This window comes from Chiloscyllium punctatum, chromosome 47 (assembly GCF_047496795.1).
Source record: "Chiloscyllium punctatum isolate Juve2018m chromosome 47, sChiPun1.3, whole genome shotgun sequence".
Lineage (NCBI taxonomy): Eukaryota > Metazoa > Chordata > Chondrichthyes > Orectolobiformes > Hemiscylliidae > Chiloscyllium > Chiloscyllium punctatum.
In genome coordinates, this window is record NC_092785.1 from 35,090,257 (window position 1) to 35,110,355 (window position 20,099).

At 52.5% G+C, this 20,099-nt stretch overlaps 1 long non-coding RNA gene across 1 annotated transcript; it reads left to right on the forward strand.

Annotated features, from left to right (window-relative positions):
* The first annotated feature begins 1,498 nt into the window (after positions 1-1,498).
* Positions 1,499-11,252, forward strand: LOC140468577 (uncharacterized). The gene is made up of 3 exons (XR_011955703.1): positions 1,499-1,685; positions 9,913-10,041; positions 11,016-11,252. It is a non-coding gene; the product is annotated as an uncharacterized lncRNA (long non-coding RNA).
* Positions 11,253-20,099: the final 8,847 nt, after the last annotated feature.

Sequence of the window (20,099 nt, forward strand, 5' to 3'; positions counted from 1 at the left end):
TCTCTTCATCATTGTTTCTCTCTCTCTCTGTCTGTCTCTTACACTGTCCACCTCTCACTCTCTCTGTTCCTCCCTGTCACTGTCACTAGTCTTTCTCAATCTCTCTCTCTTTTGTTCTGTGCCCATCTCTCCCTTGCTGTCTCTCTTTTGCTGTCTCTCTGTCTTATCTCCCCCCTCTCTCTCTCTCTCTCTCCGTCACTGCCTCTTTTCTCTCCTCTGTCTCGGTCCCTCTCCATCTCTTCCCGCGCTCGCTGTCTCTTTCTCTATCGCTCTCCATGTCTCCCTCTCTCTCTCTCTTTCTCTCTCTCTCTCTCGAATGGGCAATCAGCAAATCAAACCTGTCTCGACAAAACAGACTTCATACCCAAGGCCTGAAAACACGTCTGATAGGTGGGAGGCTTTCAAAAGTGTGATAACGAGAGTTCAGAATTATTATGTTCCCGTTAGAGTGAAACATAAGGCTGGTAGGAATTAAGGAACAATGGTTGAAAAGAGATATTGGGGTTTGAATCAAATCAGGAATAAAAAACATATTAAATACAGACAACTAGATTCATTCAATCTCTTGAACAATGCAAAAAGTGTAGGGGCCTTCTTAAGTGAGGGATCAGGAGGACAAAGATATGTTATGAGACAGCCTTGGCAAATATTTTTGCCTTTATTGGTCAGAGTATTGAGTACAGGAGTTGGGAGGTCATGTTGTGGCCTGTACAGGACATTGGTTAGGCCACTGTTGGAATATTGTGTGCAATTCTGGTCTCCTTCCTATCGGAAAGATGTTGTGAAACTTGAAAGGGGTTCAGAAAAGATTTACAAGGATGTTGCCAGGGTTGGAGGGTTTGAGCTACAGGGAGAGGCTGAACAGGCTGGGGCTGTTTTCCCTGGAGCGTCGGAGGCTGAGGGGTGACCTTATAGAGGTTTATAAAATCATGAGGGACACGGATAGGATAAATAGACAAAGTCTTTTCCCTGGGGGTGGGGGAGTCCAGAACTAGAGGGGCATAGGTTTAGGGTGAGAGGGGAAAGATATAAAAGAGACCTAAGGGGCAACTTTTTCACCCAGAGGGTGGTACGTGTATGGAATGAGCTGCCAGAGGATGTGGTGGGGGCTGGTACAATTACAGCATTTAAGAGGCATTTGGATGGGGATATGAATAGGAAGGGTTTGGGGGGATATGGGCCGGGTGCTGGGAGGGGGGACTAGATGGGGTTGGGATATCTGGGTCGGCATGGACGGGTTGGGCCGAAGGGTCTGTTTCCGTGCTGTACATCTCTATGACTCTGTAACTAAGGTTATGGATAATCCAAAGAGATTCTCCAAGTACATTAAGCACAAGAGAGAGCAACGAGAGAGAGGCCCCTTCAAGATCAAAGGGGTCATCGTTGGGTTGAACTTCAGCAGATGGTGGAGACATTAAATGAATATTTTGGGTCAGTTTGCATGACGGAGAAAGAAATAGAGGCCAGGGAAATAAATATTGACGTGGTGAAAGCATGACAGCCGAGGAAGTGACGGAGGTCTGAGACTCTCTCCAGGCCTTGGGTGAGTGTACGCCAGGACGTCATGGGTTGGAAATTTCATGGCCCCGAGCAGAAGTCTTTGTCTCATCTATGACAACGGGCGGGGTGCTGGATGACCGGAGAGTTGTGCCTTTGTTTAGGGAGGTGAACCGTGGGAATGCAAGGTCAGTGTGGGCCGAAGGGCCTGTTTCCATATTGTAGGGAATCTGAAAGGTAGGATATCCGCGCATTCAGATGGGGCAAGGATTGATTCGGGATCGTCAGCATGGTTTTGTGGGAGGGAATTGGTGTCTCACGAACGTGGTTGAGTTTTTTCTTTGAGGAAGTCACCAACAAGATTGACGAGGGCAAACCTCGTTGACTTGGAGTTTAGTGAAACCTGAGACAAGGTTCCTCTTGGTGGAGGACTTGGTGAAGTTCGATCACGTGGGATTCAGGGGGAACTTTCCGAATGGATGCACAATTGGCTGGACGACAGGGGGTGGTGGGGGAGGGTTGCTTTTCAGACCGGAGGCCTGTGACCCACAGGGATCGGAACTTGTGTCATTTCTATCAAGGATGGGGATGAGAACAATATGAAGCATGGTCAGTAAGTTGGCGGATGACAGCAGGATTGGTGGGAGAGTGGACAGTGAAGAAGGTGATCCAAGATTCCAGAGAGATCTTGATCAAATGGGTCAATGAGTCTGTGTCACAGGGCGGTTAAGGTGGTGTTTAGCATGCTTGCCTTCATTGCTCAGACCTTGGAGTACAGGAGTTGGGGAATGTCATGTTGGGGTTGTACAGGACATTGGTGAGGTCTCGTCTGGAGCACTGTGCCCAGTTCCGGGCGCCGTGTTACAGGAAGGAGATGATTAACCCGGAGAGGGTTCAGAAGGGATTTACCAGGAGGTTGCTGGGTATGGAGGGGTTTGAGTTATAAGGAGAGACTGGAGCGTCTTTCATTGGAGTTTAGGAGGTTGAGGGGTGACCTTAGAGAGGTTTATAAACTCATGAGGGGTATAAATAAGGTGAATGTTAGATGACTCTTCCCCAGGGTAGGGGAATTCAAGACTGGCGGGCATATGTTAAGGTGAGAGGAGGAAGATTTAAAAAGGGCATGAGGGGCGATTTGTTTTACACAGAGAGTGGTGCGTGTGCGGAATGACCATCCTGAGGATGGAGTGGATGCCGGGACAGGTACACCATTTAAAAGCCATTTCGATAAGGACATGAATAAGAAAGGTTGAAGGGATATGGGCCAGGCAGAAGGGACTAGATTAGTTTGGGCTTATGGTCGGCATGGACTGGTTGGGCCGAAAGGTCTCTTTCCAAGCTGTCCGGCTCTATGCGGAAGGCAGTGCCCAACCCAGGGGCTGGAGGGGGTTGCACAGATAGGGAGGGGGTGTGGGGCTGGAGGGGGTTACAGAGATAGGGAGGGGGTGTAGGGGCTGGAGGGGGTTACAGAGATAGGGAGGGGGTGTAGGGGCAGGAGGGGGTTACAGAGATAGGGAGGGGGGTGTAGGGGGTTACAGAGATAGGGAGGGGGTGTGGGGCTGGAGGGGGTTACAGAGATAGGGAGGGGGTGTAGGGGCTGGAGGGGGTTACAGAGACAGGGAGGGGGTGTAGGGGCTGGAGGGGGGTTACAGAGATAGGGAGGGGGTGTAGGGGCTGGAGGGGGTTACAGAGATAGGGAGGGGGTGTAGGGGCTGGAGGGGGTTACAGAGATAGGGAGGGGGTGTAGGGGGTTACAGAGATAGGGAGGGGGTGTAGGGGCTGGAGGGGGTTACAGAGATAGGGAGGGGGTGTAGGGGCTGGAGGGGGTTACAGAGACAGGGAGGGGGTGTAGGGGCTGGAGGGGGTTACAGAGATAGGGAGGGGGTGTAGGGGCTGGAGGGGGTTACAGAGATAGGGAGGGGGTGTAGGGGCTGGAGGGGGTTACAGAGACAGGGAGGGGGTGTAGGGGCTGGAGGGGGTTACAGAGACAGGGAGGGGTTGTAGGGGCTGGAGGGGGTTACAGAGACAGGGAGGGGGTGTAGGGGCTGGAGGGGGGTTACAGAGATAGGGAGGGGGGTGTAGGGGCTGGAGGGGGTTACAGAGATAGGGAGGGGGTGTATGGGCTGGAGGGGGTTACAGAGATAGGGAGGGGGTGTAGGGGCTGGAGGGGGGTTACAGAGACAGGGAGGGGGTGTAGGGGCTGGAGGGGGGTTACAGAGATAGGGAGGGGGTGTAGGGGCTGGAGGGGGTTACAGAGATAGGGGTGTAGAGGCTGGAGGGGGTTACAGAGATAGGGAGGGGGTGTAGGGGCTGGAGGGGGGTTACAGAGATAGGGAGGGGGTGTATGGGCTGGAGGGGGTTACAGAGATAGGGAGGGGGTGTAGGGGCTGGAGGGGGTAACAGAGATAGGGAGGGGGTGTAGGGGCTGGAGGGGGTTAGAGAGATAGGGAGGGGGAGTAGGGGCTGGAGGGGGGTTACAGAGATAGGGAGGGGGTGTAGGGGCTGGAGGGGGTTACAGAGATAGGGAGGGGGTGTAGGGGCTGGAGGGGGGTTACAGAGATAGGGAGGGGGTGTAGGGGCTGGAGGGGGTTACAGAGATAGGGAGGGAGTGTAGGGGCTGGAGGGGGTTACAGAGATAGGGAGGGGGTGTAGGGGCTGGAGGAGGTTACAGAGATAGGGAGGGGGTGTCGGGGCTGGAGGGGGTTACAGAGATAGGGAGGGGGTGTAGGGGCTGGAGGGGGTTACAGAGATAGGGAGGGGGTGTAGGGGCTGGAGGAAGTTACAGAGATAGGGAGGGGTGTAGGGGCTGGAGGGGGTTACAGAGATAGGGAGGGGGTGAAGGGGTTGGAGGGGGTCACAGAGATAGGGAGGGGTGTAGGGGCTGGAGGGGGTTACAGAGATAGGGAGGGGTGTAGGGGCTGGAGGGGGTTACAGAGATAGGGAGGGGGTGAAGGGGTTGGAGGGGGTTACAGAGATAGGGAGGGGGTGTAGGGGATGGAGAGGGTTATAGAGATAGGGAGGGGATGTAGGGGATGGAGAGGGTTATAGAGATAGGGAGGGGGTGTAGGGGCTGGAGGGGGTTACAGAGATAGGGAGGGGGTGTAGGGGCTGGAGGGGGTTACAGAGATAGGGAGGGGGTGTACGGGATGGAGAGGGTTATAGAGATAGGGAGGGGATGTAGGGGATGGAGAGGGTTATAGAGATAGGGAGGGGGTGTACGGGATGGAGAGGGTTATAGAGATAGGGAGGGGGTGTAGGGGCTGCTTACCCTCAATAGCCAGAATGTCTTTCCTCAAATTTGGAGACCAAAACTGTGTGCAATATTCCAGGTGCGGTCTCACCGGGGCCCTTTACAGCTGCAGAAGGACCCCTTTGCTTCTTTACTCAATCCCTCTTGTTCTCAGGGCCACCATGCTATGAGCTTTCTTCACGACCTGCTGCACCTGTATGCTTGAAAAGTATGGAATTTAAATTTCACCACAATGTGGTCTGAACCCAGCCCCTTTGAACTTTTGCCTGTTGTTCTGCACTACGCGTGTGCAACAATGCCACTGACTCCACTGTAAAACACCTCGAAAAGGTCCACCCTCAGTCTCCTCCACTCCATAGAAAATAGTCTGAGCTTGTTCAACCTCACCCTGTCACTCAGAGCTTTGAGTCTTATCTTCTCCATTCTCTCTCTCTCTGTTTCCCATCGTCCTCATTCATCTTCTCCCTCTGCCTGACTTCATCTGACTTTATCCTTCTCTCTGTTCCTCTGAACAAAGAGACCTCGGAGTGCAGGTTCATACCTCCTTGAAAGTGGAGTCACAGGTGGATAGGATAGTGAAGAAGGTGTTTGGTATGCTTCCCTTTATTGGTCAGAGTATTGAGTACAGGAGTTGGGAGGTCATGTTGCGGCTGTACAGGACATTGGTTAGGCCACTGTTGGAATATTGTGTGTAATTCTGGTCTCCTTCCTATTGGAAAGATGTTGTGAAACTTGAAAGGGGTTCAGAAAAGATTTACAAGGATGTTGCCAGGGTTGGAGGGTTTGAGCTACAGGGAGAGGCTGTTTTCCCTGGAGCGTCGGAGGCTGAGGGGTGACCTTATAGAGGTTTATAAAACCATGAGGGACATGGATAGGGTAAATAGACAAAGTCTTTTCCCCTGGGGGTGGGGGAGTCCAGAACTAGAGGGGCATAGGTTTAGGGTGAGAGGGGAAAGAGAGAAAAGAGACCTAAGGGGCAACGTTTTCACCCAGAGGGTGGTACGTGCATGGAATGAGCTGCCAGAGGATGTGGTGGGGGCTGGTACAATTACAACATTTAAGAGGCATTTGGATGGGGATATGGATAGGAAGGGTTTGGGGGGGATATGGGCCGCGTGATGGCAGGTGGGGACTAGATTGGATTGGGATATCTGGGTTAGCATGGACGGGTTGGACCGAAGGGTCTGTTTCCATGCTGTACATCTCCTATGACTCTCCCGTCTCTCTCTCTCTCTTTCTCTCTCTCTCTCTCTCTGTTTTCCTCAATCACAGAGAACAGGAATTGTGAATGTAAGTGTGTGACACTGGACGTGAAAGAACTTTAAATGCCAGACACTGAATCCCTCAGTCTCCTGGGTAACCAAGTGAAGGCTGAGTGAAGGCCCTGTTCACGAACCTGCTTTTTTTAGTGTTGAATCCTGAGGTGAGATACCGACCACATTCCTACACTGTCACAGTGTCTGCCTGTCCCCTGCTCAACCATATCACACATTCGAGCTGTTCGCTGGCTGAAAGCCTCAGCCAGCTATCGCCAGATACCCTGACACTCCCTCACACCCCCACCGGGCTGCTCTCCCACCCTCCGTCAACTGGGACAGCTCAGGAGTTAACGCTGCTGCCTCATGGTGCCATGGGCCCAGGTTCGATCCCAGCCGCGAGGCCGACTGTCCGTGTGGAGTTTGCACATTCTCCCTACGTCTGTGTGGGTTTCCTCTGGGATCTCCGGTTTTCTCCCAGTCCAAAAGATTTGCAGGTTAGGGTGGATTGGCCATGCTAAATTACCCCATAGTGCTCAGGGACGTGTAGGTTAGGGTGGATTGGCCATGCTAAATTACCCCATAGTGTTCAGGGATGTGTAGGTTAGGGTGGATTGGCCATGCTAAATTACCCCATAGTGTTCAGGGATGTGTAGGTTAGGGTGGATTGGCCATGCTAAATTACCCCATAGTGTTCAGGGATGTGTAGGTTAGGGTGGATTGGCCATGCTAAATTACCCATAGTGCTCAGGGATGTGTAGGTTAGGGTGGATTGGTCATGCTAAATTACGCCATAGTGCTCAGGGATGTGTAGGTTAGGGTGGATTGGCCATGCTAAATTACCCCATAATGCCCAGGGATGTGTAGGTTAGGGTGGATTGGCCATGCTAAATTACCCATAGTGTTCAGGGATGTGCAGGTTAGGGTGGGTTGGCCATGCTAAATTACCCATAGTGTTCAGGGATGTGCAGGTTAGGGTGGATTGGCCATGCTAAATTACCCATAGTGCTCAGGGATGTGTAGGTTAGGGTGGATGGGCCATGCTAAATTACCCCATAGTGCTCAGGGATGTGTAGGTTAGGGTGGATTGGCCATGCTAAATTACCCCATAATGCCCAGGGATGTGTAGGTTAGGGTGGATTGGCCATGCTAAATTACCCATAGTGTTCAGGGATGTGCAGGTTAGGGTGGATGGGCCATGCTAAATTACCCCATAGTGCTCAGGGATGTGTAGGTTAGGATGGATTGGCCATGCTAAATTACCCATAGTGTTCAGGGATGTGTAGGTTAGGGTAGATTGGCCATGCTAAATTACCCATAGTGCTCAGGGATGTGCAGGTTAGAGTGGATTGGCCATGCTAAATTACCCATAGTGTTCAGGGATGTGCAGGTTAGGGTGGATTGGCCATGCTAAATTACCCATAGTGCTCAGGGATGTGTAGGTTAGGGTGGATTGGCCATGCTAAATTACCCCACAGTGTTCAGGGATGTGCAGGTTAGGGTGGATTAGCCATGCTAAATTACCCATAGTGTTCAGGGATGTGCAGGTTAGGGTGGATTGGCCATGCTCAATTACCCATAGTGCTCAGGGATGTGTAGGTTAGGGTGGATTGGCCATGCTAAATTACCCCACAGTGTTCAGGGATGTGCAGGTTAGGGTGGATTAGCCATGCTAAATTACCCATAGTGTTCAGGGATGTGCAGGTTAGGGTGGATTGGCCATGCTAAATTACCCATAGTGCTCAGGGATGTGCAGGTTAGAGTGGATTGGCCATGCTAAATTACCCATAGTGTTCAGGGATGTGCAGGTTAGGGTGGATTGGCCATGCTAAATTACCCATAGTGCTCAGGGATGTGTAGGTTAGGGTGGATTGGCCATGCTAAATTACCCCACAGTGTTCAGGGATGTGTAGGTTAGGGTGGATTGGCCATGCTAAATTACCTGTAGTGTTCAGGGATGTGCAGGTTAGGGGGAATTGGCCATGCTAAATTACCTGTAGTGTTCAGGGATGTGCAGGTTAGGGTGAATTGGCCATGCTAAATTACCCCATAGTGTTCAGGGATGTGCAGGTTAGTGTGGATTGGCCATGCTAAATTACCCCATAGTGCTCAGGGATGTGTAGGTTAGGGTGGATTGGCCATGCTAAATTACCCATAGTGTTCAGGGATGTGCAGGTTAGGGTGGATTGGCCATGCTAAATTACCCATAGTGCTCAGGGATGTGCAGGTTAGGGTGGATTGGCCATGCTAAATTACCCCATAGTGCTCAGGGATGTGTAGGTTAGGGTGGATTGGCCATGCTAAATTACCCATAGTGCTCAGGGATGTGTAGGTTAGGGTGGATTGACCATGCTAAATTACCAATAGTGTTCAGGGATGTGTAGGTTAGGATGATTGGCCATGCTAAATTACCCATAGTGTTCAGGGATGTGCAGGTTAGGGTGGATTGGCCATGCTAAATTACCCATAGTGTCCAGGGATGTGCAGGTTAGGGTGGATTGGCCATGCTAAATTACACAAGGGAATTTGGGCCTAGTTTAGGGAAAGCAGGCCTGGTTTAGGGAAAGTGAACCTAGTGTAGGGAAAGTAGTCCTAGTGTGGGGAAAGTGCCCCAAATATGGGGAAAGCACGCCAAATGTGGGGAAAGCGGGCTGAGTGTGGGAAAAGCAGGCCTAGTGTGGGGTAAGTAGGGCCTGGTATAGGGAAAGGGAGACAATCGATGTTTTGGGCAAAAGCCCTTCATCACTTCATTCCTGATGAAGGGGTTTTGCCTGAAAGGTTGAGTTTCCTGCTCCTCTGATGCTGCCTGACCTGCTGTGCTTTTCCAGCACCACTCTAATCTCGACTCTGATTTCCATCATTGGCAGTCGTCACTTTTGCCCAGTGTGGGGAAAGCGGGCCTGGTGTGGGGAAAGCGGGCCTGGTGTGGGGAAAGCAGGCCTCATGTGAGGAAAGCGAGCATGTGTGTGGGGAAAGCGGGCCTAGTGTGTGGGGAAAGCGGGCCTGGTGTGGGGAAAGCGGGCCTGGTGTGGGGAAAGCGGGCCTGGTGTGGGGAAAGCGAGCCTAGTGTGTGGGGAAAGCGAGCCTAGTGTGTGGGGAAAGCGAGCCTAGTGTGTGGGGAAAGCGGGCCTGGTGTGGGGAAAGCGAGCCTAGTGTGTGGGGAAAGCGAGCCTAGTGTGTGGGGAAAGCGAGCCTAGTGTGTGGGGAAAGCGAGCCTAGTGTGTGGGGAAAGCGAGCCTAGTGTGTGGGGAAAGCGAGCCTAGTGTGTGGGGAAAGCGAGCCTAGTGTGTGGGGAAAGCGGGCCTGGTGTGGGGAAAGCGAGCCTAGTGTGTGGGGAAAGCGAGCCTAGTGTGTGGGGAAAGCGAGCCTAGTGTGTGGGGAAAGCGAGCCTAGTGTGTGGGGAAAGCGAGCCTAGTGTGTGGGGAAAGCGGGCCTGGTGTGGGGAAAGCGGGCCTGGTGTGGGGAAAGCGGGCCTGGTGTGGGGAAAGCGGGCCGAGTGTGGGGAAAGCGGGCCGAGTGTGGGGAAAGCGAGCCTAGTGTGTTGGGAAAGCGGGCCTGGTGTGGGGAAAGCGGGCCGAGCGTTGGGGAAATCAGGCCTGGTGTGGGGAAAGCGGGCCTAGCGTTGGTGAAAGTGGGCCTAGCGTTGGTGAAAGTGGGCCTAGCGTTGGTGAAAGCGGGCCTAGCTTTGGTGAAAGCGGGCCTAGCGTGGGGAAAGTCAGTCTAATTTTGGGGAATGCGGGCCCAGTGTTGGGGAATGCGGGCCCAGTGTTGGGGAATGTGGGCCAAGTGTGGGGAGATGGAGCAAAGCCCAGGGAGGAGGAGAGAGAGCACAATGTGGGGGGTGAGGGAGCCCAGCATGGGGGTGGGGGATGGGGATGGTGGTGAGAGAGCCCTTGCTTTGTTTTCCAGGATGAGTACGAGAGCCTGGGATCAGTGGCTGCTACGTTGGTGGAGGTGACATCAGCGAGGTAGGCCCAGCAATACTGTAGATGGGGCCTGAGGACTTGCACATCAGTTGTGTCTGGCGTAGATGCGATGGTGAGTGGGATCTTTCTCAGCTGTATCTTTTCATTCTCCTCTAATTCTCAAAACTGTCAAAATGGTGCCGTACCCTAGCGACGGGTGAATGGCTGCCACTGTGCAAAATACGCACGGCAACGAAATCATTTCAAATCCGTTGGCTAGGCCGGCATGCTTTACCCAAGAGCCAACCCCATCGCTGTGGGTCTGGAGTCGCGTGTAGGCCAGACCAGGTGAGGATGGCAGCTTCTTTCCCGACAGAGACCCGGGTTCAATTCCCGCCTCAGGCGACTGCCTGTGTGGAGTTTGCACGTTCTCCCCGTGTCTGCGTGGGTTCCCTCCGGGTGCTCCGGTTTCCTCCCACACTCCAAAGGTGTGCAGGTTAGGTGAATTGGCCGTGCTAAATTGCCCGTCGTGTTAGGTGAAGGGGTGAATATAGGGGAATGGGTGAGGGTGGGTTGCTCTTTGGAGGGTCGGTGTGGATTTGTTGGGCCGAAGGGCCTGTTTCCACACTGTTAAGTAATCTAATCTAAATCTTTCCCCTCTCACCTTTAACCTATGCCCTCTAGTTACCATGGTCACCCTTAGACTCTTAATTCCAGATTAACATTTAATTCAAATTCCACCACCGTGGTCTGCCCCCACACTTGCCAAAGTCTCAATGCAATATTTATAATATCTTACACCTCCCCACAGCCCGGCCTCTGTCTCAACTTTGTCACTGCTCTCTTAGACTCTTTTCGTGCTGGTGACCACGCTCCTAACTCCGTGAACCACACCAAATAAGCAAACGTTTCCCTCGGTCACCGAATCATTTCTCTAAATTATTGCTGTCCAGAACAGGCGGGAGACCGTTGTTAGAGTTCCTTTCACTAAATAAAAAAAAATCAAATTTAAGCCTTCAGGAGGTTGGGTGGGTGGGGGGGCAAGTGGAAATCTGATTGTCAACTAGGTTAAGATTCACGACCAGACGGCCCTCCTTTGATCCGCAGCCAAAGGCATCCCTCCCCAGACGAGAACAGGACGACAAAAGAAACAGGACGCGCCAAGGGCTGTGAATTCGGAAGGCCGAAAGGGTTGGCTTCGCAAGGTTTCCGTCATTCTCCTGCCAAGTTGCAGGCAGCCCCCCCCCACCCCCCCACAGCGAGGGAAAAATCTTCAGAGCAGATTTCCAAAAGCCTGACGTCTGAATCAGAATGAACAACTTCATTGAGAATATCAGAGAGAGAGAGAGAGAGAGAGAGAGAGACGGTTTTATCTGAAGATTCGTCTCTTACTGACTGAGAGCCAGTCGCTTCTGTTTGTCTCATTCTTTTGGCAGTTCGCCTCCAGGCTGTGGCCAGGCAATGGATTCACAGTAACAGGAGGAGACCACATGGACCACTGTGTCTGTGCCAGCTCTCCAAATGACTTAAAGCCAGTCTCCTGCCTTTTTCCCTCTACCCTGACACATCATTGCCAACCAAGTGACCATAAGTTGAAGGCCTCAGTTGAGCTCTTGTCCGAAACGTCGATTCTCCTGCTCCCTCGGAGGCTGCCTGACCAGCTGTGCTTTTCCAGCGTCACTCTCTCTGGACTCTTGACTCTCCAGCGTCTGCAGGTCACACCTTCTCCTCAAACTGAACCTGCCTTCCATCTCATTCCAGTTCGTTCCTAACTCCACCGCTTTACGGTGTCTTACTTCCCTCTCTTATTCTCGTTCCTTTTACGAGCGGGGAGCTTTTCTACTTGTAATCCTGGAAGTCTCCGTTCGATCGCCGCCGGCCACCGTAACGCCAGAGGGAACAGCCCCGACCTCTTTGATCGTTCCTCACGACTGTCGGTTTCGCCGGGTCAAAACGCGTGGAAAAGCAGAGCCTGGGTCAGGCCGCAGCCGAGGGAGCAGGAGAGTCGACGTTTCGGGCATGAACTCTCACCCTCGGAATTCATAGCCAACTGCCGCCGCGACATTAACCGCCTCAACCTCTCCACCCCCCTCACCCACTCCAACCTCTCACCCTCGGAACGTGCAGCCCTCCACTCCCTCCCTTCCAACCCCAACCTCACCATCAAACCGGCAGACAAGGGAGACGTGGTAGTAGTTTGGCGCACCGACCTTTACAACGTTGAGGCTAAACACCAGCTCGCGGACACCTCCTCCTACTGCCCCCTTGACCATGACCCCACCTCCCACCACTAAACCATCATCTCCCAGACCATCCATTATCTCATCACCTCAGGGGATCTCCCATCCACTGCCTCCAACCTCATAGTCCCACAACCCCGCACTGCCCATTTCTACCTCCTGCCCTAAATCCACAAACCTGACTGCCCCGGGCCGACCCATTGTCTCAGCCTGCTCCTGATCCACCGAACTCATCTCTGCATACCTCGACACGGTCCTGTCCCCCTTAGTCCATGAACTCCCCACCTACATTCGAGACACCACCCACTCCCTCCACCTCCTCCATGATTTCCACTTCCCCGGTCCCCAACGCCTTATCTTCACCATGGATATCCAGTCCCTGTACACCTCCATCCCCCATCACGAAGGACTTAAAGCCCTCTGCTTCTTCCTTTCCCGCCGTACCAACCAGTACCCTTCCAAGGACACCCTCCTTCGACTGACTGAACTGGTTCTCACTCTGAACAACTTCTCTTTCCAATCCTCCCACTTCCTCCAACCCAAAGGAGTAACCATGGGCACCCACATGGGCCCCAGCTATGCCTGCCTCTTCGTAGGATATGTGGAACAGTCCATCTTCCACAGCTACACTAGCACCACCCCCCACCTTTTCCTCCGCTACATCGATGACTGTATCGGCGCTGCCTCATGCTCCCACGAGGAGGTTGAACAGTTCATCCACTTTACCAACACCTTCCTCCCCGACCTCAAATTCACCTGGACCGTCTCAGACTCCTCCCTCCCCTTCCTAGACCTCTCCATTTCTATCTCGGGCGACCGAATCGACACGGACATTTACTATAAACCGACCGACTCCCACAGCTACCTAGACTACACCTCCTCCCACCCTGCCCCCTGTAGAAAGGGCTCATGCCCGAAACGTCGATTCTCCTGTTCCTTGGACGCTGCCTGACCTGCTGCGCTTTTCCAGCAACACATTTTCAGCTCTGATCTGCAGTCCTCACTTTCTCCTCTGATGGGCATTTCGACTCCACTTACCTGCGCTCTCCCCGTAGCCCTTAATTCCTGGCGAGATCAAGAATTTATCAATCTCTGCCTTGAAGACATTTTAACGTCCCGGCCTCCACTGCGCTCCGCGGCAATGAATCCCACAGGCCCCACCGCGCTCTGGCTGAAGAAACGTCTCCTCGTTTCGGTTCTAAATTGACCCCCCTCTAATTCTAAGGCGGTGCCCACGGGTCCTAGTCTCCCCGCCTAACGGAAACAAATTCCCAGCGTCCACCCTTTCTAAGGCACGCATTATCTTGTAAGTTTCTATCAGATCTCCCCTTAACCTTCTAAACTCTAATGAATACAATCCCAGGATCCTCAGCTGTTCATCAGGAATGATGCTCAAAAAGTCTCCTGCTCCCTGGATGCTGCCTGACAGGCTGTGCTTTTCAGCACCACACGTTTTGACTCTGATCTTCCGCATCTGCAGTCCTCACTTTCTCCCTGTAAGTTTCTCAGATCTGGTAAATCGCTCCTGTACACACACACACACATTCTCTCTCTCTCTCTCTGGTGTATCTTTCTGACAATGTGGTGCCCACAACACACCAGCTGAGGTCCGACCAAGTGTCCTGTACAAGCCCAGCGTCACCTCCCTCGCTCAGCAATGGCGGAGAAATGGGAAAGGCAGCCTGGCAAAGCGAGAGGGGGGGTGGCAGGGATGGCGGGGCAGCTATTTGGCTAACGATATGCAGTTTGGAACAGGAAGAGAAAGCCGATACAGTTAGCTGTTTATTGCCATGTCCGTCTTGTTACAAAATACAGCGTCGCCATGCTCCGGCACCATCTCAAAACACAGAAAAATAAACCAAAACTTAAGAATAAAGAAGCAGAATAATAATGTGGTAAAATGTCCGGCCTTCTTAAGTGCTCCATCACAGGATTGGTGGCAAGGTACCAGTCCCCATTCGCCACGCTTCATGTACCCATGCCCTCACTGAACATAGCCAACGCAGATGCTGCATCGGCGCAAACTCCACTCGGTTGCCACAGCCGTGAGTCTGCTTCAGGCCTCCATCGCTGATGTGGGCGCTGCTGATACTGCCGGGTCCTGTACTGGGCCCAAACTCCCCCCCCACCACCACCACCTGTTCCGCCCCACCCCGAGGCTCCTCCACCTCCATGAATCTGTGCTGCACACAGACAGGAACCCAAACTCACCTCCAATGGTGCCATCACCAGCCCCTGGGCCTACTCAAGTCCGTGCTGCTGGGCCTACTGGAGTCCGTGCTACTGGGCCCAATCAAGGCCGTGCTGCCTGACCCACTCAGGTCCGTGCTGCTGGGCCTCATCAAGTCCTCGCTGCTGGACCCACTTGAGTCCCTGATGCTGGGCCTACAGGAGTCTATGCTGCTGGACCTATTCAAGTCAGTGCTGCTGGGCTTACTCAAGTCCATGCTGCTGGGTTTACTCAAGGCTGTGCTGCTGGGCTTACTGTGAGTCCATGCTGCTGTGCCTCACTGGAGTCCTTGCTGTTAGGCCTATACACGTCCATGCTGCTGGGCTTACCCAAGGCTGTGCTGCTGGGCCTATTGGAGTCTGTGCTGTTGGGCCTACTGTGTGTCCATGCTGCTGTGTCTCACTGGAGTCCTTGCTGTTGGGCCTACTGGAGTCTGTACTGCTGGGCTTACTGGGGTCCTTGCTGTTGGGCCTACACACATCCATGCTGCTGGGCCTACTGGAGTCTGTACTGCTGGGCCTACTGGAGTCTTACTGCTGGGCTTACTGAAGTCCATGCTGCTGGGCCTACTGGAGACCACACTGCAGGGCCCACTCAAGTCCATGCTGCTGGGCCTACTGGAGTCCGTGCTGCTGGGCCTACAGAGTTGGGTAATTTAGCATGGCCAATTCACCCTAACCTGCACATCCCTGGGCACTATGGGTAATTTAGCATAGCCAATTCACCCTAACCTGCACATCCCTGGGCACTATGGGTAATTTAGCATGGCCAATTCACCCTAACCTACACATCCCTGGGCACTATGGGTAATTTAAATGGCCAATTCACCCTATAGTGCCCAGGGATGTGCAGGTTAGGGTGGATTGGCCATGCTAAATTACCCATAGTGCTTAGGGGATGTGCAGGTTAGGGTGGATTGGCCATGCTAAATTGCCTGTACCGTCAGGTGAGGGGGTAAATGTAAGGGAATGGGTCTGGGTGGGTTGCTCTTTGGAGGGATGGTGTTGACTTGTTGGGCCGAAGGTCCTCTTTCCACACTGTCAGTAATCTAATCTAATTTGGGACAATTTCCTAAACTAATAATTCCTTTTCAATTCACGAGTGTGTCGCTGGCTGGGCCCAGCGTTTATTGCCCGACCCTAGCTGCCCCTTGAGAAGGCCCTTTTGAACCTTGTCGTGGATCCAACCAAGGATCAGGCGATTTGGGGTCTAAAGATGTATCAATGAGGCAGAATGATGTCAGGATGAAAGATCGCCTCTCGCCATTGGCTAATAGAGAATAGACGGTGGGAACAAGTTACTGCAGATGCTGGAATCGGCACTGAAAACAGGAAACCTTGGCGATCACAGTGGGTCAGACTGCAGCCGTGGAGAAACAGCAAGCTAAGGTCTAGATGGTGCTTCATTATACGTGAGGGGTCAGTATTTATGCTATAGTTTGGGGGTGGGATGTGGGGGCAGTGGGTGTAAGGGTGGAGAAAAGATGTTGACAGTTCAGATTGAGTGATCGGAACGCAAGTATGGCAGAACGATGTTGCGTCTGACTGCCAGATGGGAGAAGGACAGGAATTGGGACGGGGATCGGGGGGTGGGTGGGGGAAGAGGGTGGAGGAAGGAGTGGGCATGATAACAGGCTAAAAGAAAGGGAAGAAAGGTTCATAATTTGAAGGTGTTGAACTCGATATTAAGCCCAGAAGGGGGGTCCAGTCTCAAGCTGAGAGGTTGTCCCCCCCCCAGTTTGCGCTGGGTTTCACCGGAACACGGGATGGGCACGTGGGGGGGGGGGGGATGCAAACAGGAGGCTGTGTTAAAATGACCGGCGAAGGGAAGGTTGGGGTCCCTGCTTCTGCACAGACCAGAGGCGTTTTTTTAGACTAGATTACTTCGAGTGTGGAAACAGGCCCTTCAGCCCAACAAGTGGCACGGTGGCACAGTGGTTAGCACTGCTGCCTCACAGCGCCAGAGACCTGGGTTCAATTCCCGCCTCAGGCGACTGACTGTGTGGAGTTTGCACGTTCTTCCCGTGTCTGCGTGGGTTTCCTCCGGGTGCTCCGGTTTCCTCCCACAGTCCAAAGATGTGCAGGCCAGGTGAATTGGCCATGCTAAATTGCCCATAGTGTTAGGTAAGGGGTAGATGTAGGGGTATGGGTGGGTTACGCTTCGGCGGGGCGATGTGGACTTGTTGGGCCGAAGGGCCTGTTTCCACACTGTTAGTAATCTAATCTAATCAAGTCCAAACCGACCCTCCGAAGAACAACCCACCCAGACCCATTCCCCTACACCTAACACTATGGGGCAATTTAGCGTGGCCAATTCACCTAACCTGCACATTTTTGGAGTGTGGGAGGAAACCGGAGCACCCGGAGGAAACCCACGCAGACACGGGGAGAATGTGCAAACTCCACACAGTCAGTCGCCTGAGGCGGGAATTGAACCCGGGTCTCTGGCGCTGTGAGCCACCGTGCCGCCCACAAGACACTAATTCTGAGACACTATCAGTTTTACTTGGCCGTTTGCGAATCGGGGAACCCGTATTGGGATTTTTGACAAGGTTAAACGACTGGCAGAGGAGGCGAACAGGATGGGGCTGTTTTCCCTGGAGCGTCGGAGGCTGAGGGGTGACCTTATAGAGGTTTACAAAATCATGAGGGGCATGGAGAGGGTAAATAGACAAAGTCTTTTCTCTGGGGTGGGGGAGTCCAGAACTAGAGGGTTTAGGGTGAGAGGGGAAAGATATAAAAGAGACCTAAGGGGCAACTTTTACACCCAGAGGGTGGTACGTGTATGGAATGAGCTGCCAGAGGATGTGGTGGAGGCTGGTACAATTACAACATTTAAGAGGCATCTGGATGGGTATATGAATAGGAAGGGTTTGGGGGGATATGTGCCGGGTGCTGGCAGGTGGGACTAGATTGGGTTGGGATATCTGGGTCAGCATGGACGGGTTGGGCCGAAGGGTCTGTTTCTGTGCTGCGCAAGTGGACTTCAAACAGACACTACATTATCATTGGAAGAGACTAGATTCCCCTACAGTGTGGAAATAGGCCGTTCGGCCCAACAAGTCCACACCAACCCTCTGAAGACTAACCCACCCAGACCCATTTCCCTCTGACTAATGTAACTAACACGATGGGTAATTTAGCGTGACCAATTCACCTGAACTGCACATCTTTGGACTCTGGGAGGAAACCCATGTGGATAGGGGGAGAACGTGCAAACTCCACACAGACAGTCACCCGAGGCTGGGATCGAATCCAGGACCCTGGTCCTGTGAGGCAGCACTGCTAACCACTGAGCCACTGCACCGCCCCTACAAAAGATTGGCTCGAGGGGTGACTTTCAGTAGATCGCAGCGAGGGAGCTGCTCTTCTACTTAATGAAACCCTGAGTCAGAGTCAGGGATGGGGCAGTACGGTGGCACTGCTGCCTCATAGCGCCAGAGACCCGGGTTCAATTCCTGCCTCAGGTGACTGTGCAAACTCCACACAGACATTCTCCCCGTGTCTGCGTGGGTTTCCTCTGGGTGCTCTGGTTTCCTCCCACAGTCCAAAGGTGTGCAGGTTAGGGTGGATTGGCCATGCTAAATTACCCATAGTGTTCAGGGATGTACAGGTTAGGGTGGATTGGCCATGTTAAATTACTCATAGTGCTCAGGGATGTGTAGGTTAGGGTGTATTGACCATGCTAAATTACCCATAGTGCTCAGGGATGTGCAGGTTAGGGTGGATTGGCCATGCTAAATTACCCATAGTGCTCAGGGATGTGCAGGTTAGGGTGGATTGGCCATGCTAAATTACCCATAGTGCTCAGGGATGTGCAGGTTAGGGTGGATTGGCCATGCTAAATTACCCATAGTGCCCAGGGATGTGCAGGTTACGGTGAATTGGCCATGTTAAATTACCCATAGTGCTCAGGGATGTGCAGGTTAGGGTGGATTGGCCATGCTAAATTACCCCATAGTGCTCAGGGATGTGCAGGTTAGGGTAGATTGGCCATGCTAAATTACCCATAGTGCTCAGGGATGTGCAGGTTAGGGTGGATTGGCCATGCTAAATTACCCATACTGCCCAGGGATGTGTAGGTTAGGGTGGATTGGCCATGCTAAATTACCCATAGTGCTCAGGGATGTGCAGGTTATGGTGAATTGGCCATGTTAAATTACCCATAGTGCTCAGGGATGTGCAGGTTAGGGTGGATTGGCCATGCTAAATTACCCCATAGTGCTCAGGGATGTGCAGGTTAGGGTGGATTGGCCATGCTAAATTACCCATAGTGCTCAGGGATGTGCAGGTTAGGGTGGATTGGCCATGCTAAATTACCCATACTGCCCAGGGATGTGTAGGTTAGGTTGGATTGGCCATGCTAAATTACCCATAGTGCTCAGGGATGTGCAGGTTAGGGTGGATTGGCCATGCTAAATTACCCATAGTGCCCAGGGATGTGCAGGTTATGGTGAATTGGCCATGTTAAATTACTCATAGTGCTCAGGGATGTGCAGGTTAGGGTGGATTGGCCATGCTAAATTACCCATAGTGCCCAGGGATGTGCAGGTTATGGTGAATTGGCCACGTTAAATTACCCCATAGTGCTCAGGGATGTGCAGGTTAGGGTGGATTGGCCATGCTAAATTACCCATAGTGCTCAGGGATGTGCAGGTTAGGGTGGATTGGCCATGCTAAATTACCCATAGTGCCCAGGGATGTGCAGGTTATGGTGAATTGGCCATGTTAAATTACTCATAGTGCTCAGGGATGTGCAGGTTAGGGCGGATTGGCCATGCTAAATTACCCATAGTGCTCAGGGATGTGTAGGTTAGGGTGAATTGGCCATGCTAAATTACCCATAGTGTTCAGGGATGTGTAGGTTAGGGTGGATTGGCCATGCTAAATTACCCATAGTGCCCAGGGATATGCAGGTTATGGTGAATTGGCCACGTTAAATTACCCCATAGTGCTCAGGAATGTGTAGGTTAGGGTGGATTGGCCATGCTAAATTACCCATAGTGCTCAGGGATGTGTAGGTTAGGGTGAATTGGCCATGTTAAATTACTCATAGTGGTCAGGGATGTGCAGGATAGGGTGGATTGGCCATGCTAAATTACCCATAGTGCCCAGGGATGTGCAGGTTATGGTGAATTGGCCACGTTAAATTACCCCATAGTGTTCAGGGATGTGTAGGTTAGGGTGAATTGGCCATGCTAAATTACCCATAGTGCCCAGGGATGTGCAGGTTATGGTGAATTGGCCACGTTAAATTACCCCATAGTGCTCAGGAATATGTAGGTTAGGGTGGATTGGCCATGCTAAATTACCCATAGTGCTCAGGGATGTGTAGGTTAGGGTGAATTGGCCATGTTAAATTACTCAGTGGTCAGGGATGTGCAGGTTAGGGTGGATTGGCCATGCTAAATTACCCATAGTGCCCAGGGATGTGCAGGTTATGGTGAATTGGCCACGTTAAATTACCCCATAGTGTTCAGGGATGTGTAGGTTAGTGTGAATTGGCCATGCTAAATTACCCCATAGTGATAGCTGCATTAGTCAGAGGGAAATGGGTTGCTCTTCGCAGGGTCGGTGTGGACTTGTTGGGCCAAAGGGCCTGTTTCCACACTGTAGGGGAATCTAATCTCAGCTAAACTTCAGTTCTGGTCTCTTATGAGAAGCAGCTAATTCAGGTCACACGGATTGTAATAGAAGGCTCAGGCAGGAGTTCGATGGGGCG